Genomic DNA, 20495 nt, shown 5'->3' on the forward strand with positions numbered 1-20495 from the left:
ATGCACCTTGAGGTGAACGTAAACAATAATATCTTCAAACAATGCTATGCAATCTTTTTTGCCTTGCATACATTCCCTTAGCAGAAAAACTTGCACAACGGCGAGTAAATGAAAGTGTGTAGAGCGAGGCCCCTAAAGCATTCCCAGGTAGTCAAATAATACATGTGTTCGAGAAAGCAATAAATCACCCCCATCTGGCAACATCCTCTATGCTAGCATCTTGTGACACGGATCAAAAGGAAGAGCTTTTGTTTGTACTCATTAGCCAGGGCCTTGTAGCTTTCATTTTCTCGGAAAAGTGCCGCACCATGCAAACACCCTCAACATGTATGTCCTTTTGTTGAAAAAAAAACAGGGAATAGATGTACTGTGCAAGGTCTCTTATGCGCCACTTAGAAATGAAGATCTAGACAAAGTCACTTCCATCTTTCATCTCCTCGCTTTAATCTGCCTCTTATTCCATCTTCTTCAATCAGTTGCTGTTCAGAACTCTGGCGTTAACAACGTAGCCATGTAAATCTGTGCAATTTCAACCCTTAAACGTACTTTCATCATCCATACTCACATTGTTGGGATAAGAGGTCGGTCAGTCAGTCGAGATGGAGACTATCTTCTTCTTTCTCACAATCATACGTTTCTTTGATCTGTTCTTTGCTTCACAGAACTTTTGCCAATGATGGCAAAAACTCAAACGGCGTGAAAAATAGAAACAGTGGTGCACTGCAAATATTACTTTCTTAATTCGAATTTTTGTTAAAAAACCTAAATATCCTTAAAACAAGTACTTAAGTACAAATACTTAAATTTACAGCACTTTTACCTTCTAATTTTCAGAGTGATGAGTGATGTTTATTTTTCCTACCCCATTGCCAAATAATATTTTCTCTTATTTTAAACATTAATTTACGTTTAATCATGCTTAGCTTAATGCTTCATGCATAAAGCAAGATGTATTTTCTGAAAACATATCTTCGTACATAAATTTGCCCCTTTTTAAGGATGCAAGGTCTAGAGACGCAAATGAGTTGAACTTATTTTAACTTTAGTGCCGCATTTTTAAAACACTGCGTTATGCGCTAGACGCAAGACTTGAGTGTAATAATCAAACACAGCCACCGATTGCGTGTTTACATTGAAAAACAATGAAAAATAGTACAGTGGAATGGAAAAACACATTCTGTGTGATTGGCCCCTAAGACGATTACAAATGTTTAATGGAAAATACAAAAAATGAAGAAAATTAGCAGTTTGCCCAGTAGTCCAAGCTGATTTCCTGAAATGTAAGGTTTTTGCTGTCAAAGTTGTAGAATTTACACAAGTGTCTACAATCATTCAACAATGGTTTTCTATATCCCTGGAGAAAAATGTTGCCATAATTCAATCAATATGACGTGTATCTTCTCAAAGAGTGTGAATAGGATATCAAGTTGCACGAAGCAAAAAAAAAAAAGCCACTCTAATATAATTGCAATTCTACGGCCTGCTGCTTTCAGTTAGTATCTTGGGTGCATATTTAAATTGAGTGAGAAGCTGATTTTCAGCTTGAGACCTCAAGTGTAGTCAGTCTAGTCTCAGCATTTTTATCAAGCTTGTCCCGAGCCCACCTCTCCATATATTCAATGAAACTGCCGTGGCTGATCAAGCCTCTCAGATTAAATTTCGAGTCTTCGCTAGATTGAGTCTTCATGAAGCTCCTATTCAACTGCAGATTTTTAAGATTTCCTAGAGCTCGGACAAACTATGACTAGGAAGGAAATGTTATTGCAAGTAAATGACGTGAGGACCACAGGCCCAATCCATGAAATTCCCTTCATCAATCACTCGTTCACTTGGACATTGGAAACAGACTGGTTTTATTGGTTCAATCTAAAGACTTTCCCCACCCAATGTGTGGCCGCTACATCATTAATCACTTTATGATTGTATATTCAACGTGTTCCTAGCATTGTTCCCAGCTGCCCAAATCTATTTGCCTCTAGATCGCCAACTGGGATTCATTGTGTGTGTGGCCAACAGCTTCTTTTGTTTGTATATACTGTATGATGTGTCAGTTTGAGGAACGACCATAAAAAAAATAGAAAAATTGAGAATAAAATGTCTCTAAGATACATGTTTTCGAAGAAAAAATGGATTATGCAAACCAGAAAATGGAAAAGGCACAAGGAAAGAGTAAGAACCCCAGAAAAAGTGTGTCACCCACCATTGATACATGAACATGTAAACTTGAACTTCCGCCAAGGACCAGAACACTGAAAACAATATATCTGCACCCCCACACACAAGCTTGCCATCAACAGCTGGTGTTGCTTCTACAGTCTTGAACTTTTGTAGGCATTGCTTTATTGATTTCTTGCATGGTAGCTTAAGGCTAGAGATCCCGAGATGCATAAAAACGAGCTCTTCTAAACGGATGGATCAGAAGAAGTGTCAAACTTATCAGCTTGATATCTGCCCAGGCCTGTTCAATTTAAGATCACAGCCAAGAGTGGTTTATGCATTTAGGAGTACTATAAATGATCTGTACAGAGTTATAGATAACTGTATATGAATAATATGTATTTGTTGCCATGCTGGAAAAATAAAGTGGCGAATGAGAACAACAAAACGAAAAAGAGAGAAGATTTTAGCACAACACTGAGATGCTTTTAAGTTTTGTAGTCAAAAACATGCAGTGAATCACACCCTGCAAAACTGTGCCTCTAACGTCACTATAAAGTGTGAAGGCCTTTTAATTCTAGTCTAAAAATACCACTCACTGTAATGAAACGTTAATGAAAAGAAATGATAAACATTGCAGCACTCTTGATGTTGAGAATAAATTATAAATAAGCCACTCATTTAAAAAAACAAAAAAAAACAGAAGAGGTTTATCAATACGGCAAACACAACTCAAGCACTCACAAAGCACACCATAAGTATCACCGTCCTTGGATTTTAAAAGGATGTTCACGATAGACTTTAGCAAACAGCTTTTTGATTGGCTTTCCTGGTTCTCGAAAAAAAAAAAAACTGACTTTTCTTAAATCAAGTTTCAAAAATCAGTAGACAAGGCAACATTGCGTACACACAAAACAGACAGTTAATTACACACCCTTAATTACACAGTAATCCTGAAACTCAACACTTGGAAAGGTTCGGACCCCCATCCCAAAAGCTTGTGTTAAAGTGGTGCATTGCACAATACCCTTGATCCTGCGTCTGATGACCCCCATCCGGCACTTGAGCGAAACGGAAAACATATCCTCCTCTTACCGCCTCCTCTCCTCTTCAGCGACTCATCGTTGGAAGGAAAAAAAAAGAGAGGGAGAGGGGAAAATAGCTCCAAAGCACTGTGGTAGGAGTCACATGGCACTCTCAGGAGCAGTCCGCCACTCCACAAAGGCAGGGAGACAAAACAAGAAAAGGCAATTTCTCATTCTCTACCTCTCTACGCGTTACATACCCATCCTAGCTGAGGAAAGTTGTGGCGCTCTCAGGCAAGGCAGCATCTGTCAGAATGACAGAGCGAGTGAGGGAGTTTAAAAAAACCGAGCCTGGGAACAAACGAGTTGTTCGAGCTCCTGCCAAAGAACACCTCGGCATCTGAGTGCTTCCTTGTCATGTCTTTGGATCGGTACAAGAACGGTAATCAATATTTATAACTCCTTATCTTTTCCGACATCGCTACCTCCTTTTGCAGTATTCTTCTTTTTTTCTTCTCAAATCCTCCAGTGCGCCACTTGCCCTTCGTCTTTTTTGCACTCTTGATCACTTTTTTTCTGTCTCTATCATTTTCTCTGTCTAGATCACATGCACAACCGGTAAAACGGAAAAGCCTTTGGGAATTGAACAGAATTACTCCTCTCTTTTCCCACATTGGAATTCTGCTATAATTAATCACAGCAGCGCCGAGTTGATCGCTCCATGTAATACAGCGGTGGTTAAGGGATGAGAGCAATACTCCACACAATGAATCAACTTAATAACACTCCTAATAAGTGAAGCAGGGGTAGGGATTAATGCAACTGCACTTTATGGATACAAAAGTGTACTTGCTTGCATTGTACTAAATATGAGTGCAGCGTTGCTAACTTACAATTGTTGTAAACAAAAACAGCTTAGGAATCTCCCTTCATTAGTAGTGTGATACTTTTGCATAATAATGGTTTCAAAAATAAAAAGCTACCTTGAGAGGCATGACTTTTAATCATGATTTAAGGAGTTCCCCTGGGCTCTGTACTTGGCCCAATTAAACTCTGAAGCATGGATTGTATGCTTTGGGATTTACATAGATTTCACATAGGATAAACTTTGCATTTATTAAAGGCAATTGTGATGCAATAAACATCAACAACAAAATAATAAAACATGACTTCATGTAGCATAGTGTATTCGTTGTCACGTTAACACAAACTAGAGGCATTAATAAATACATAACGTGATACTAAAGCATATATAAATAAAGTTTCCAACCTTCTTTAATTTCCCCTCATTCTAAGACACCTACACATAAAACACATCACATAGTTCTTCATAATTAATGAAGATATGTAAATGATTGGAGCTTTTTGCTAAAACATTAATGAGCTGCCTATGGTGCCCCATATTCACATTGGCTTTTGATGTGCGGCGCTTACCTGAAAGTCCAGAGACATATTTTCATGCAATATATTATATCCATTTCAAATAATTTGCATGCATAATGAAAAACAATAAAGTCACGAAACATTAAATATAATGATTAACTGATGTTCTGTTGCTTCAATCTTATTCATTCATTTTAAATGTAACATTTATAATAATTGCCTTGAGATATAATATTGGTTGTGTTAAACTGAGAAATGAGGAAATATGTCAGTAGATATTTTCTTTCATCTTAAGAAGAGAGCACACTTAACCAACTTCATTATGCTCACCCAAATGCTAACACAGTTGCTCAGAGATGAACTTTCTCAACTATTTCATTTCATTGACTAAAAAAGACATTTGTCAAGATTTACTAAACAGGGCAAATTAATGTAAGCGGAATCCCATAAAAGTGCCGATGGGAGTGGAAAGTTCTGCTCGTGATCTACTGACGACACACAGATTAAATAACACAGACACAGCTGGATAATTTCCATAATGACCCACACAATCTACCAAGAGCAACGCAAATTAGCGTCTGGTTTAAGACATGCTTTTTTTTCGGCAGTAAATAATGCCGCAAATACCAGTAAATTGACTAGCGCAAACTTTAGTAAATCACCTTGCATAATTAATTTAAATACTCTCCTCCCATATCGTCTGAAAGGGAAACTCCTACAAATGCATATGCAACAAGATCAGCCACATAAAAAAGTCCATGCCTTTTCAGCGCTATTTTTTTCACTTATTTTTTTCACAACCTGTTAGTAAATCTGGCCCTTAGTTCACAAAATAGCTCAAGTTTACAGACTCCCACAATACACAGTTACGTTATTGGCTGATCGATTATCTTGACCTCGGCCATTATTTGCAATGTGAATCTACGAAGTTCTTGACTAACCACACAATGTAAACCCTAACGCTCAAAATAATTAATTGGTTTGAGTAGGAAAAACTTAAATTAAACTAATTAGTTCAGTCAAATTAACTTTTATGAGTATTTAGCACTTTATTTTTCTTTCAAGTTCACAGAACTGATATATTTCAAGTAAACTGAACTGTTTCATTGTTTTGAGCTTTATGAAATGATTTCTTTTAATTTAGACGAGCGGCTGGGATGTCTATTTCCCAGCATGCTTTGCCGATGGCACTCGAAAGGGAGAGTAAATGCTAAAATTAAGTGTAATATAATGTGTTTTTTTTGTGTAAGATTAATGTTAAGTGGGAGATTTAGTAGTGATTAATGTTTTGTTATGCTAATTTAGAAGAATTTCTGTTAATGTTGGTTTTAGGATAGTTACCATCATGGTGACAAGTGGTGCATGAGCTGGATTTGTGAGCAAATAAAACCTTTATATTTATGCACTCATACAGCAAGTGCTTCTGTATAACATTCTATTGCTAGTATGTTAGCAAATTAGTATGTTATCAGATTAGCATGTTAAAGCTAAGTTTATACTAACTAAAGTGTTCACATTGAGATTACATGAAAGTTTTATGTTAGTTGTATGAATTAGTGTACTCATGTGTTCTTAACTTTAAATGTTTAAGTACAAAATAAAAATCTGCTAGTTCTGCTTACTTTGAATTTGATTGAAATTGATTGCCTTAAATGTTTTGAGTTCTGCCAACTTATTCGGGTTTACAGTGCAGCCATTACCATTCGAGACATTAAGGCTTCTATTATGCCTCATTATCAAAGCACACCAGATCTACTTTATCTAGATGCTGCAAAGAGTTAAAAAACATTGTCTTTGATGCATCTCCAGTCGATTAATAAAACCCTTCATACAGTACTTCAGAAAAGTATGCAAATGCATAAGTAAATGTACGAAGATAATTTTCCAGGCATTATCATTCCCCCAGACCTGAATAAGTGACCCAAATGACCGAACAAAATGATATATCTAATATATCAAATAGAACATTGTAGAGCAACAATTCACAACAGCAAACCCAACTGTGAATTTAAGGCAGATTACAGCATACAAATCCTGAAACGGATAAACGAATTGAATGAAGAAAACAGTGTTGTACGTCAGTTATGAAAGCAAAATGTCTTTGATAGATTCTGCTGTCAGTACGCCCACTTCTCTCATTCTTTTATAAAAGTGATGGCCCTGTTTCATCTTCAGCTCATAATTAATTCTACCTCTTCCCCTGAGTGCAACACTTGACAAACAATAGAAATGAAACAAAAGTAAATTAATCATTTGTATGAAATATCAACAATGTCAATTATTTTCATAATTACTCCAAAAATGTGTATTTTACAGAAGCTGTGATACATTAATAATTGTGTTTTTGTTTTCACTATAAGGTAATGACTCACATTTCCATCCGCTTTAGCTCATGTGCTGCTAATAATGTGATGAAAGGCTTTGGTTTTTATCTCAACTTTTCCATGCTATAGATTTTTTTATTCCGTCTACATAAAACTTGTAAGGTTCCACTAGAAAGATTCATGAACATTCATGAATTTCACAATAAAAGTTCAAGTTTTGTTTCCTTAAAACTTTTTTTTATAGCACTACTTCACAGATAACTTTCAGGTAACCGTGTTGCCTCTAAAATTGAAAGATTTGTGTTTTCCCCCCCTTCTTTTTAGAAGAAATGCGAAGGAAATATAGCTGCATTTTGATCTCTGGGCTTGCTGTGCAATTTGCTCGTAAATTCTGATTAAAATGCATGTTTGCCGCCCACCCCGAGAAAAAACAGACCAAAAACTAGGCCATTTCCAGAATAGCAGCAATCAGGTCTATTCTGCGCTACATAATAAAGTTGCCAAATAGAAAATGAATCAGCCATTAATAAAGCATGTGTATGCTTCCCTGTTATCTCTCTCTCTCTCTCTCTCTATGAATTAGTGCTAAACGAATAAAATACAGTCACTTTAAGTATATAAAAAATTATTTGCACGCAAAAATTTTAATATATATTAAAAAATCGAATTAAAAGGAAATCTAATTACTAAATTTATAACCATGTTAATTAAACATATTCAAACATTTAATGTGGCATGTCTAGTAAACAATTTGGAGTGATGATGCAAATGAATCATTGAATCATTGAGGTTTCGATCCTGTTACAGATTCACAGAAACCATTTAAAATGACCAACTTTAATACAGCATTTGTGTTACTTAAAGGAGAACTCCGGTGCAAAATGAACCTTTGGTCTAATTACACATTGTTACCTAGTCAACCGTTATCTGAGATTTGTTTTCATGATTATCGAATGTAAATAGTTTTATCTCTAAAAACAGTTTAGCCTATAACGCTAGTATAACGCTAGTATATGGGGCATGGAGTAATGACAAATAAAAATCGCTTGTTAATACCACTAACAAGGCTCAAAATAGCCCCACACTAACACGGCAGCATAATGAGGGTCCCTACATGCAAACCGAAGCATTGAGAACTTTGACAGTGTCCAGACAGTTTAATAAGAAGATATTTTATACATACAGTCAACTTCACGTATACAAGCAGAATCCATCTTGGAAAAACAGACTCTATCAATCGATCTACGAACCACCGATCCAAATGCGCTGGACCATATGAGATTCTACACAGTTCAGCGCATTTGGATCGGTGGTTCGTAGATCGATTGATAGAGTCTGTTTTTCCAAGATGGATTCTGCTTATATACGTGAAGTTGACTGTATGTATAAAATATCTTCTTATTAAACTGTCTGGACACTGTCAAAGTTCTCAATGCTTCGGTTTGAAGGTAGGGACCTTCATTATGCTACCGTGTTAGTGTGGGGCTATTTTGAGCCTTGTTAGTGGTATTAACACGCGATTTTTATTTGTCATTACTCTACGCCCCATATACTAGCGTTATACTAGCGTTATAGGCTAAACTGTTTTTAGAGATAAAACTATTTACATTCGATAATCATGAAAACAAATCTCAGATAACGGTTGACTAGGTAACAATGTGTAATTAGACCAAAGGTTCATTTTGCACCGGAGTTCTCCTTTAAGTTTAAATGGTGCTATTAACATATCTTCGTCCTAATGCTCTTATACTTGTGCATTGACAGACAAGAAAAGGTCAATTAATTTAATGGCCAATTGCAGTATTCACAATGTTGCCAGCCACGTTATGCATCTTTCCGTTTCCTTTTCTCCCTTTACACTTGCTTGATCTCTTCCTCTCTTCTCATGAGCCATTTTGTTGTATACTAAGATGAAACGGTCACATTGTCCGCAGTGAGCAATGAGAACACATAAAGCAAAAGTTCACTCCGGGGTCCTGCATAATTTCTCTAATGAGGACGGCGGTTCAGCCACGTGTCTGCAGCGAGGACGCAGGGGTGGGAGGACCGTCGCTGTTACATGTCCTGCTTCAACGCTGAGACTATCCGCTGTCAGACTTAATGGAGAAAGTCTGTTCGGTAATGATATGGAGGAGCCAAGGTGAATGTCACCCTGATATCAATCTATGATTGGCCGTAGCTGATTTTGGGGGAGGTTGTGTGTAGAAGTTTAGTGGGATTTTTTTTCCGGAAATGACCAGTTTAATGGAGTTAATTATGTATAATAGGCTATACATAAAGTATAAAAATAGCTAGATATATTTATGAATTTATTAAATATTGTGTAAAATAATAGTTAATTTAATTAAAATTACAATTAAAAATGTAATCTTAAGACGACACCCCAGGTGAATAGGGTATATATATCACCCTACAGTTGAACGATTACATTGCAAAAAAAAATATTTGTATTACAAGTTTTCTGCAGTGCTATATTTAAATATGCAAACTAGTCTTCATCTACTTAAATAAGCTCTATAATTTGTATAAATCTCCAGAAGAGAAATATGAACATTAATGAATGTCATTAATGAACATAATTTTTTTTTTTTTCATTTTGTTGACATATTAAAGTCAAAGGTTTTTACTGAAGGGACTTTGGATATATCTTTAGAAATGAGACAATTTTGGAAGCTTATTTCCGTCACTGAAAAAAAAAAAAAAAGTAATTGCTTTTAATTTCGCAATTTTCATTTTGACTTTTTTCTTGCAATTTTCTCAGAATTACCTGATATAATCTCTCAATTGCGAGGAATAGTTAGAATTGTGAGATATAAACTTGTAATTGTGAGAGAGAGAAAAAAACTCAGAAATGCAAGTTTATATCCCACAATTCTGACTTTTTTTCTCACATTTGCGAGTTTATATCTCACAATTCTGAGAAAAAAGTCTGAATTGTGAGATAGAAAGTCGCAATTATAAATGGTCTTATTCCATCTTTCTTTATTTATTTATAAAGCACAATTTAATACAACTAAAGTTGCCCAAAGTGCTGTACAAAGAACTTAAATAAAATACCAATCATATTACAAATAGTACAACAATATATACAAATATATATATAGTACGTACAAATAAATAGACACAAATTAAAATTAAAAGTAAAACATGCCTCAGCACCTAATCGAGATTTAAAGCCCGGGATAGCAAATTAGATTTTAACCAAGTTTTAAAAATGGATATTGTTGGCGCCATTCTGATACGCAATGGTAATATGTTGCACAGTTTAGGTGGAGCGACAGAAAAAGCCCGGTCACCCCTAAGTTTCAGTCTGGATCTGGGAATAGTCGAGAGCAATTGATTAGAGGACCTCAGAGATCTAGCAGATGTGTGCCGTTTTAGTAGGCCAGCAAGGTATGGTGGCGCCAAGCCATTTAATGATTTAAAAACAAATAATGAAAGTTTATATTTGATTCTGAAACGCACCGGCAACCACTTAAGTGAAGATAAAATTTGGTGTAGTATGCTCATATTTGCAAATTGTCAACAGTCTAGCGGCCGCATTCTGGACTGCCTGCAAACGCAGTAGTGCTGTCTGGCTAACTCCTAAAGAGAGTTACAATAAAGCTGTGAAAGATATATGAAGGCATTAACGACTTTCTTAAAATCGTCAATGGAAAGCTTTACTTTAGCCAGAAGTCTCAGATAAAAAAATCAGGATTTGACAACAATTTAAAAGCTTTGTCAAATAAAACACCCAGATTCCTCACAACTGCTTTATAATACGGGGCCAGTGGACCAAAATTGAGATTAGGAGGCACATAATTATCAGATGGCCCTAATATAATGACCTCTGTTTTATTGTCATTAAGTGAAAAAAAGGACACATACAGTATAATGAAAACAAAACAGGAGCAAGAATGGACCCTTGTGGAACCCCAAAAGTTTGTGGAGCTGGAGTTCACCCAGATTAACTGCAAAACTTCTGTTAGATAAATAGGACTTCTGAATCCACTGAAGGGCAACTCCTCGAAGACCAGCATAGTGCTCCAGGCGGGAAACCAAGATACTATGATCTATGGTATCAAATGCTGCGCTAAGATCTAATAATACCAAGATTGCCGAAGCTCCAGAATCAACGCTTAATAAAATATCATTATAAACTTTTAAAAGTACTGATTCAATACTATGTTGTGCTCTAAAACCTGACTGACGGTCCATGGCGGAAACAAGCTTCCCTAGAAAATACTGTCAACAGCCAGAGAGAAAAAAATCCCAATCTTTTTAAGAAAAGAAAAATCAAGCAAATGATATATAAACAAATTCCTCAGTACAAACTTTCAGAATATACAGTAGATAGATAGAAATAAAACAGTAAAGTTTGGTATATGAAAAAAATGGCATTCAAAGATGGAAATAGTGCAAAAATAAAATAAACACTTAACGTTTATTTTGGTTGTTTCCTTTTCACTAGTCTGAAATAACACATTATGAAAAGGCAAATCTCAAAATTGACCAGTTGTTTGAAAAAAACGAGTGTCTTAGTTTAAAATTAAATTCAAGCAAACACAAATACATTGAAATTTGAACTGAATTCAGAATTTGTGTAACTTTTTCCATCCAATCTGTCGTCAAATTTGTATTCTGTTCTATGTTCCCTACACAGTCCTGTAGATTTATTCTGCATGTGTGTGCAAATAAAGTGCATCGTTCAGGAAACTTCATTCTTCTCTTCACTTGATTCACATTCAGGTTCTCCTCTCATTCCTTCATATTCCCATCTTAATTTATCCATGAGCTAAAGACGTCATACTCTGACGCAACTGCATGAAACAGCGGTTAGACACCAATCTGTTGCTTCTGTCCAGGACGTTCTGGAAATCGAGAATTATTGATATGCTCATTAACAACTTTGGATGTGAGGAATCCTACGGAATATCAGGAAAAAAGCAAGACCTCGACAACCGTCCCCATCCTGACATCACGTCGCTGCCCATTCAGACTGTTTGTTGATGCTCTCAGCTGGTGTATTGAATTCCCTTGACAAGGTTGAACATCAGAGTGGAGATCAGTCATGTACAAGAGCTGGATTGCTCTCACGGTGGGTGAATCGCAGCTCTTTGATCCGAGCTTCAGGCTACTCGCTCCCTGCCGCCACGACAAAAGAGACTTGTGGGATTCTGTACTTCATACCGCAGAAAGACAAATAGAGACCTGGAGCCTCGAGGAAGATCCCAGTGTTTTGTACAGGCGCTGCTTTGAAAGTGATCCTTTTGCTAGGAAGACAGAAGAGGGTACAAAAGATCGAGAAGAAAATGATAAAAGAAAGAATTGGGAATGAAGTCAATGTCTTGCCCGTCCAACCGAGTGCCAATATGCTACAATATTTATGACAGGAATGATTATGAGAAACCGTTGGATAAAGAAATTGCACATTTCTGGATCGTGCAACAAATCGGCGGTGATGAATACTTTGAAGCTTTGAAAGCGTCAGAACGTTTTTTATAAAAACAACACTTTGAGTCTTGAATCACTATGAAGTTGACAACTAGACGCTCAAGTTGCAACTTCATCTTCTTAGGTGCATTTTAGAGGCTGACGGGTGCATTGTGTAACTGCTAATATCAAATTGAGAGGAAATTCATTCATGTAGGTAGATAAAGGTGTCAGTTAAACTATACGTAAGCTAAAAGGGTTATAGTTATTTTTCATTGTGTTTTTTCCCTGTGTTTCTCTCTCATTCTCTGTCCATCTTAACTACCCAAACAACACGACTGAACAAACCAACTGGCCAACCAAAATGAATCAAACTTTCCAGCACTACATAGGAAAAAGCCATTTAGGACGAACTGATTCACTAGAATGAATCTTTCAAACATGATCAATAATGTGACATTAAATAGCATTGCATCATTTGGTTTCTCTAAACCATTTTTTTTTCTTTCGGTTTTATCGGAAAAGCTGGGGGGGAGCGAAACTAATAAATGTAGAAAAGTAAGTAGAGTCTCCACTTTTAGTGCAAATATCGCAGTCGACACTGCTGTTACAATTATTAGGAAATGGAAGTTACATTAAAGGAACATGCCGACTTTTTGGGACTTTAGCCTCTTCACCGTATCCCGCAGAGTTAGATAAATCCATACATACCCTTTTCATCTCCTTGCGTGCTCTGTCTGACGCACCCAGCGCTAGCCTAGCTTAGCACAAAGACTGGAGGTAAACGGCTCCAGCTAGCATACTGCTCCCAATCACTCCGCCCAAGTAGCAGTACTTCGCCTTCTGAGAAGATGGCTGTGTCTCATGTGACCTTGTTATTTGTACACGCTGTGACTATACAAAACACAACATGTAAATAGGAAAATGTTGGCGTTATTTTGACACTTATTGGGAGCAGTATGCTAGATGGAGCCATTTACCTCCAGTCTTTGTGCTAAGCTAGGCTAGCGGTGGGTGCGTCAGACAGAGTTACGGCACGCACGGAGATGAGAAGGATATGTATGGACTTATCTAACTCTGGGGGATACGGTGAATAAGCTAAAGTCCCCAAAAGTCGGCGTTTTCCTTTAAACCAAAAAAACGGACATATAAATTGTATTTATTTATTTAAAAGGGATAATGCAAAATAATGAACATCTTAGCTTTTCAGCAATGTAAATATGCCAAAATGAATCAATAAAGGTCATCTGTGGGAATTTGGAAACTTGTGAAAGAAACCTTTAGAGAGGTCAATGATTACTTGAAGGAGTTTCGAAGTTCAGATGAGAACAGAATAAATCTGCATTAGTCAAGCTTATCAACAGCTCTGCTCTTACACGGAATGATACAAAAATCCCTTATGATAACATATACGGTTAAGCTTCTTAGTCAAAATTTCAATCAATGAGCATGGCACAAACTTGCCCAAAACAAAACTTAACACACAATAAATATTCAAATAGTTTAAGATTGTTTACATTTTAAGATTGAAAAAGAGACTAAATAAAAAAATGGACACATAAATACGTTTCAAATAAATTATGAACGCATACTAAGAATTTACCAAATTATAATAATAATAATGATAATAATAATTTGAAAAATGTTTGTTTTAATAATCAACGCTTAGAACATAAAAGTTGAATCAGTCAAAATCAACTTGTGATTCAAAATGAAGCATTTTCAAGCCACTGTTTATTGCACTATAAAAATTCACTATAAAGAATCAAAATTACATTAAATTCAAAAACAGAATTTCAAATATAGATAATCTGATATTAAAGTCACAACACTCAAGTCTGCTGGAAATGAGCCATGAGACACGAAGAGAGTTCATTTCAGATATGATAACTCTTTTACTATCGCTTCAGAGGTTTTATCTCTGGATATAAAGGCGGTGAACTCAAGATTTAAAGTGCTGATCTTTTTCAATTGCAGTGCGTGAGACAAATAAGGTCACATAGTTGCCAAATGCACACTGAAAATGTTATTTTCAAGGTCTCAAAACCCCCCCAAAATACCAAAAGTGATTAAAAAGTACTTCTACGCAACATGCCAAATGAAAAAGGACATTCGATTTCCAAGCTTCTCAAGCTGTCTTTTCATCGAGTTCTTGCAGCTTTGTGCCATTTCATACAGGAATGAAAGAAGAGATGACAGGAGGCTTCATTTACTAGCAGGATCCTGTAATCCTATCAACAGTATATCATCTCGCACTTCCCGCGGCTCACGCTTATCGCTCCGCGAACAAGCTGTGAGTGGAGGAACGCAGCCACCGTGTCCCTCCAACAAACTTGAAAAAGTAGCAACTGTGCAGATTTTCAGATTAGTTAAAAAGGTTGTCGAAAAGCTCGTTTTTATCACTTAATTCTGTCAAAAATTAGGCAACTATGAACATCGCGTTTTAATATTGACAACTTGTAGATGGGTCTAAATATCCAATAATTATAAAGTATTCCAATATTATATCTTAAATGGTCATCATTTTATAGAGTGAAACATTAGGGTTCCTTATGTAAACATACAAATACACACACAGTAATGACATCCCTAAATAAATCTGTGTTGAGTGAATTATTAAATCAATCACTCATAAAGACAGTCACATGATGTATGTTCCATTCCTGAATAAATCAATGTTTTGAATTAATTGTTGAGTGGATGACTCAATAAATCGCTCGTAAATGCAGTCACTTGTATAATTCCTGAATGAATCAGTGATTTGAACGAATCGTTTGAGTGGATGGTTCAATGAATTACTCATTAACTAGTCACTTGTGTAATTCATGAATAAATCAGTTGCTGAATTCAGAACAGTATACTAGTGCACTACTCTTACTCGCCTTTGGCTTTTGCTTGCTTAGTTGGGGACACTTAATATTCAACAATATTATTGCCCTGCCTGCATTGACACCGTTATATGAGAACTGAACTGAGCTGGACAAAAATGAACCATCACTGAACTTACTTAAGCTGGACAATGACTCTCTTCTAGCCAATACAATCTTTGTTGCATTAATTTCCTATTATCGCTGTAAAGCTGCTATGAAACAGTCTGTATTGTAAAAAGCGCTATATACATGAATCTGATATGACGAGTGCTAAACAAAGTGTGTTCTGTACAGTATGAATGTGTGTACAGTAGTATGAATGTAATTCAGATGTACTACATTCTCCATGTTGTCATAAACAAGTGATGTGACCAAGTCAGTTTAGTCACTTCACCGCCATTTATAAATCCTCTCCCGTGGCCTCATGGGACAGTAAAGTGTCCATTGTATGTACACTCCAGAATCTCCCCTAAAGAAGTAAGTCATCTGTACTTTTTGTCTTTTATATTACTGTGTCTTTTATAGTACTGGGAATTCAGACATACATATTTTCTGACTTTGTTTTTTGTCTACTTTACAGTAGTGAAGTATGCAATTTCTTGCGAAGTTTAATTCCTGAATGAATCAGTGTTTTGAATGAATCAGTTGAGTGAATGATTCAATGAATCACTCATAAATGCAGTCACCTCTTTAACTCCTGAACGAATCTGTTTTTGAACTAAATTAGTTGCTTTGCGCCACCTGTTGGTGTAAATATGTACCTTGCAGAAAGAGACAACAAAGTCCCTATCACTAAAGCACAGACTGTCTAGAACACGCAAACACAGACGAGTGTCTATCTAGAAATATTGTATAAGTGGCTAAATATTTTGTTTATTTATATTTATGTTAAGTTACATTTTTGGCCTTTTATGCTTTTTTTGTTTGGATTCGAACTTGGGTTGTCTGAGGCGTTGCTGCGCTGTGTCTCAGCGCTGCCCACAGCCCACAGTTCACACCGCCGGCGGCGAGAGCGTCAAATTGGCCGGAAGCCATTCATTTTCAATGAGAGCCGGCGGCGACCTCCGGCGAGGGCGGCACGGCGCGTCTTGGACAGCGAGAGCGGCGAGAAGAGTTGAAATCAAGTCAACTTTATGGTAATAAGCTATGACGCGGTTCGGCAGCAACCAGCAGCAACCAATCGGAATGTAGAAGTCCTCCGCCTGAGAGGATACCAGAGAACACAATCCTGTAAACTTTGGTTCCGACCACATTAGTTCCTAAGCAAAATGGAGGAAAAGTTAATTATTTCTGTTGCGGGTTTCCCGTTATTGTACAACGTGTCCCTGTTTACATACAGGGACATTAATAAAAAGAACGACGAATGGAAAAAGGTGTCTGAAATTGTTGGGGTTTTGTTACTTTCACATTTAAAAGATTTTAATAGGTTAACTTAATACCCTACGTGTGGCCAGTATGCACAAAATAGGATACTGATTTATGTTCAGTTCTTATTTGCTTTGCGGCTCCTTTAAATAAAGTTTTTTTTAAATCACGCATTCTAAAATCTACGTCAGAGCGCAAGAGAGTCCCCGAATCTCACGGCGTCGATGGCTGGGCGGCGGTGTGAACGTACAGTAAGGTTATGACTCTGAAAAATACTGTATATTGTTTATATAAATAATCAATAACTTCCAAGCAATAATTTACCAATAGTGGCATATACTGTAGATGACTTAAAAACTAACATCTAAAAAGACAAAATGTCCACTGGTTCCTACGTTTCATAGTTTCATGGACAAGCAACATGAAAAGTGCAGGGAAAAGAATAATTCTGCAAGCTATGAATATTCAAAAGTAACTCAATTAAATAATATGAATATTCCATTATCGCACTCCTGCGGATTTAATCTACCAGCTGATGCGTTCGCTCCATAAAACGAGGAACTCAAGGCCACGGATATACAAAATAATTGTTAAAATGAGTGAATCAAAGCTAGAGACAAAAGAACAGTGGGGGAAAAAAAACATGTACTCTGACCTAATTTCACTCGACACAAGCTGGATATGACTGGTTGAATTAAGTCAAGCACTTGCAAATGAAGCTGCATTCACGGTTGGTAAGAGATGACACATTCTTGTCATGTTTATCTACCTTTTTTTTAGCTCAATTTTGGGCACAAATTCCTGCGGCTTCTCAACAAGAGATTTCAATAATGTCTCAAACTGTACTCAGGCTCCAAAGTCTACAATTAAACACCAGAGATTAAAAAACGTTTTGTATATTCATGTCCTATTGTAACTTCTCCTAGACAGGAATCTTAGCTGAAAGTTCTGAGTCAAAGTTGATATTTCAATAACCGAGAAGTCGAAGTCTCCTGAGGTATGAAAGAGTAACCTCTGAGCAATAAAGAAACATCTTGCCTCATCTTAAACCTGATCAAAGCCTCCTTACCTGTGAGATAGATCAAATATAATATCATATTATAATACAGCACAGCTATATAAAACAGGATTACTTATTTCCTGCAGCTCCAAATTGCAGCTAGCATTCATCATTCTATATTTGCTGTGAAATCAAATTTGTTCTGATTTCTTCCCACAAATCTTTCAGACGCCTTCGCCATTCCCATGATGCATCAGAAACCTCCTGTTTTTTTTTGTTTTCTTTGCAGAATGTGGATGTTCTGTGAGATGGATCCGATGACATGTCTGTAAAGCAGGCGACAGAAGGAATGTTGTCGTTTCTCGATGTGTAGTGCTCATCAAATATTCAAGATACTGTGTGAGGTGCATTGCACTACCGAGGAACGAGACCACACTGACACACACACACTCGAAAACATCATAGGTCAAAGGCAACACTGGATTCTTGTCATATCGGCCTCTGGCGTCCCAAGAGATTCTGGTCTCATATTGTTTTCTTTGCTGCCTGAATTCACAGGATCATTGACCTGAAGAAGTCAAATGTAAAAAAAAACAAAAAAAAAACAAGAGTCACAAATCCTGCGCAGTGCAAGAAAACACATGCTTTGTCTTTAGAACACATTGTTTTCCATACATACTGTAGGCCTATACATATAAAGTACTGGATGCCACGATGGCTAGAAAGAAGTGTGACATTGCAAAGCATTTTTTTTGTATCTGCCATTTTCCTTATAGGAATAATTAAATTACACAGTAATAAGATTAAAAACTGTGGAGACAGCAGATTAGAATAGAGGCAAAAGCTCCTCAAAGTCAACTGAAAAGAGAAAAGCCTCATTACGACTGATAAAATTACTGTACGATAACAGAACCGTTCCTAACACATTCATTATGGCACTGTGAAATTTTCAGCTACAATCGACACTACAAAGACACTGAATCAATGTGACAACAATATGCACAAGAACTTCCTAAGAGATCTTTGTAAGGTTTCCGTGGGCGTGGAAGATTTGGGGGAAAATTTTAATAAAACTTAAATTCGTCCCCCGCACTATTTCTGTCCACAGAGGTTTTTGTGGGCCAATTAATGTCAATAAATTTACATTTAAAGAGACAAGATAGTCTATGCATGACCTGATGTTTTATTCTTATTCTAAATGAGGCGATGTAAACATTATGGAGCGCTGTAAACTCTCATGTAATGTATTGCTGGATTCACTCTTACTATACTGTAAAAAAAGTATATATCAATAAGTTATGACAACATACGTTTACATGCTTTAACGCATCAAAATAAGTTAAGCATTTTTAAACTGTTTTTATAAGTTATACAACTTTCAAGATTCACTTATTCACTGATTTTAAGTCATTTTAATGTAATTTAAGTTCAAATCTGGTGGTTGGCAGTGTTCCTTAGTGCTGGGACTGGAAACGTGAAGCTCCGTGTGGCCTTTCCTTTCATCTTGTAACGTTTTCCCTCCATCTCCTATCGACTAACTTTGAAACGGGGAGCGAAACAATTGGGGGCTCGTCCGGGATTTGAACCTGGGACCATTCACAAGTCGACTGTACTTAATTTACTTAACTTTTGTACTTAACTTTTTTTTTTTTTACAGTGTACTTTTACCATATATTTCTAGTATTGCATAAGTTGTGTGCTGATGGATAATTCACAATCACACTTTATTAAAAAAATTAAATTCGTAAAGCGATTTTCAATTCTGCTGTTTAAATTCCAATTCCAATTTTGCATTCTGTTTGCTACATCAATTCAAAATGTTCATTAAATGGTGGAATGCAACAGTTGCTAAGCTATGATTGGTCAATTACGTTTTAAGGCGGGGCTTAAGCATTAAATATATTTTTTTGGAGGGGCATCAATTACGTAAAGCCAAAAAGCTCGGAAACAGAATGGAGGCTTTCTTTTTGAGTTACCAGTGTCTCTACCTCTTACAGCTTTCCTTTTGTAAGGTTAGGGAACAGTTCCCAGGTGCACTCGGTGTGTGTTCAAAGAGATGGGGTATATTTAGCACCCAGCTACTGAGCTGGATCCGATCGCTCTTTCTTTCTTGTCACACTGACTTCATCCAAGTTACAAGAAACCGAGTCACTTCAGCTGCCATATTTAGACCTCACTTTGCTGTAACACAATCTATTTGAACATAGTCTGATCCGATCGGCTGTGACTGGCACATTGGAAGCTTTTAAAACACTAACAGCGACCTTTAGAGCTGTAGTGCAGAACGGCAACAACGCAATAGCCATTGAATCAAAGCGGGCCTGACTGGAAATCTGTACACAAGACATAGAAATGCGTTCCAGTTTGATGCGCAACTCCCATCGGAATAATTCACTGCTATTTGTGGACATTGTGTCTCTGACACACTGTCGCATCCAACAACCATCTAATAGGGATACCTAATAATACAGTTTGCTCATAATTACAGAGTGTCGCGGGGTGCAAGACAGCCTCCCCTGTGTGTAAACGTGAGATGCCTCATTAAAGACAGAGGGCCTCTTGTGAATACATCAGAGAGTATATTCCACCAGGTTTTAAATAATATATCAAATGTAAAGCAATATAATCTTCCTGGAGTGAATAGAAGATGAAATATTTAAAAACAGCTCGAGATGTAACATATCTCATGTTGTGCATCTAGTCCAGAGAAACACAAGAGGGATTGCATCATCTGGAACATTTGTAATTCTTGGGATTGGGTTTGAATATACAAAAGATAAAAAACAAACAAAAAGATGTGCAAACAATTTATATATAATTGAGTTAGACCTATGATAGGTTGCACCATACACAAATCTCAGCACAAATCTTGTGCTATTTACCGTAAATGGAATAACAGATTATTTTATGGTTATTTCTTTATTGATAATGGCAGCAGTTATTCATCAAATGATGG

The sequence above is a fragment of the Phoxinus phoxinus genome (genome assembly GCF_949152265.1).
Source record: "Phoxinus phoxinus genome assembly, chromosome: 20".
NCBI classification, from domain to species: domain Eukaryota; kingdom Metazoa; phylum Chordata; class Actinopteri; order Cypriniformes; family Leuciscidae; genus Phoxinus; species Phoxinus phoxinus.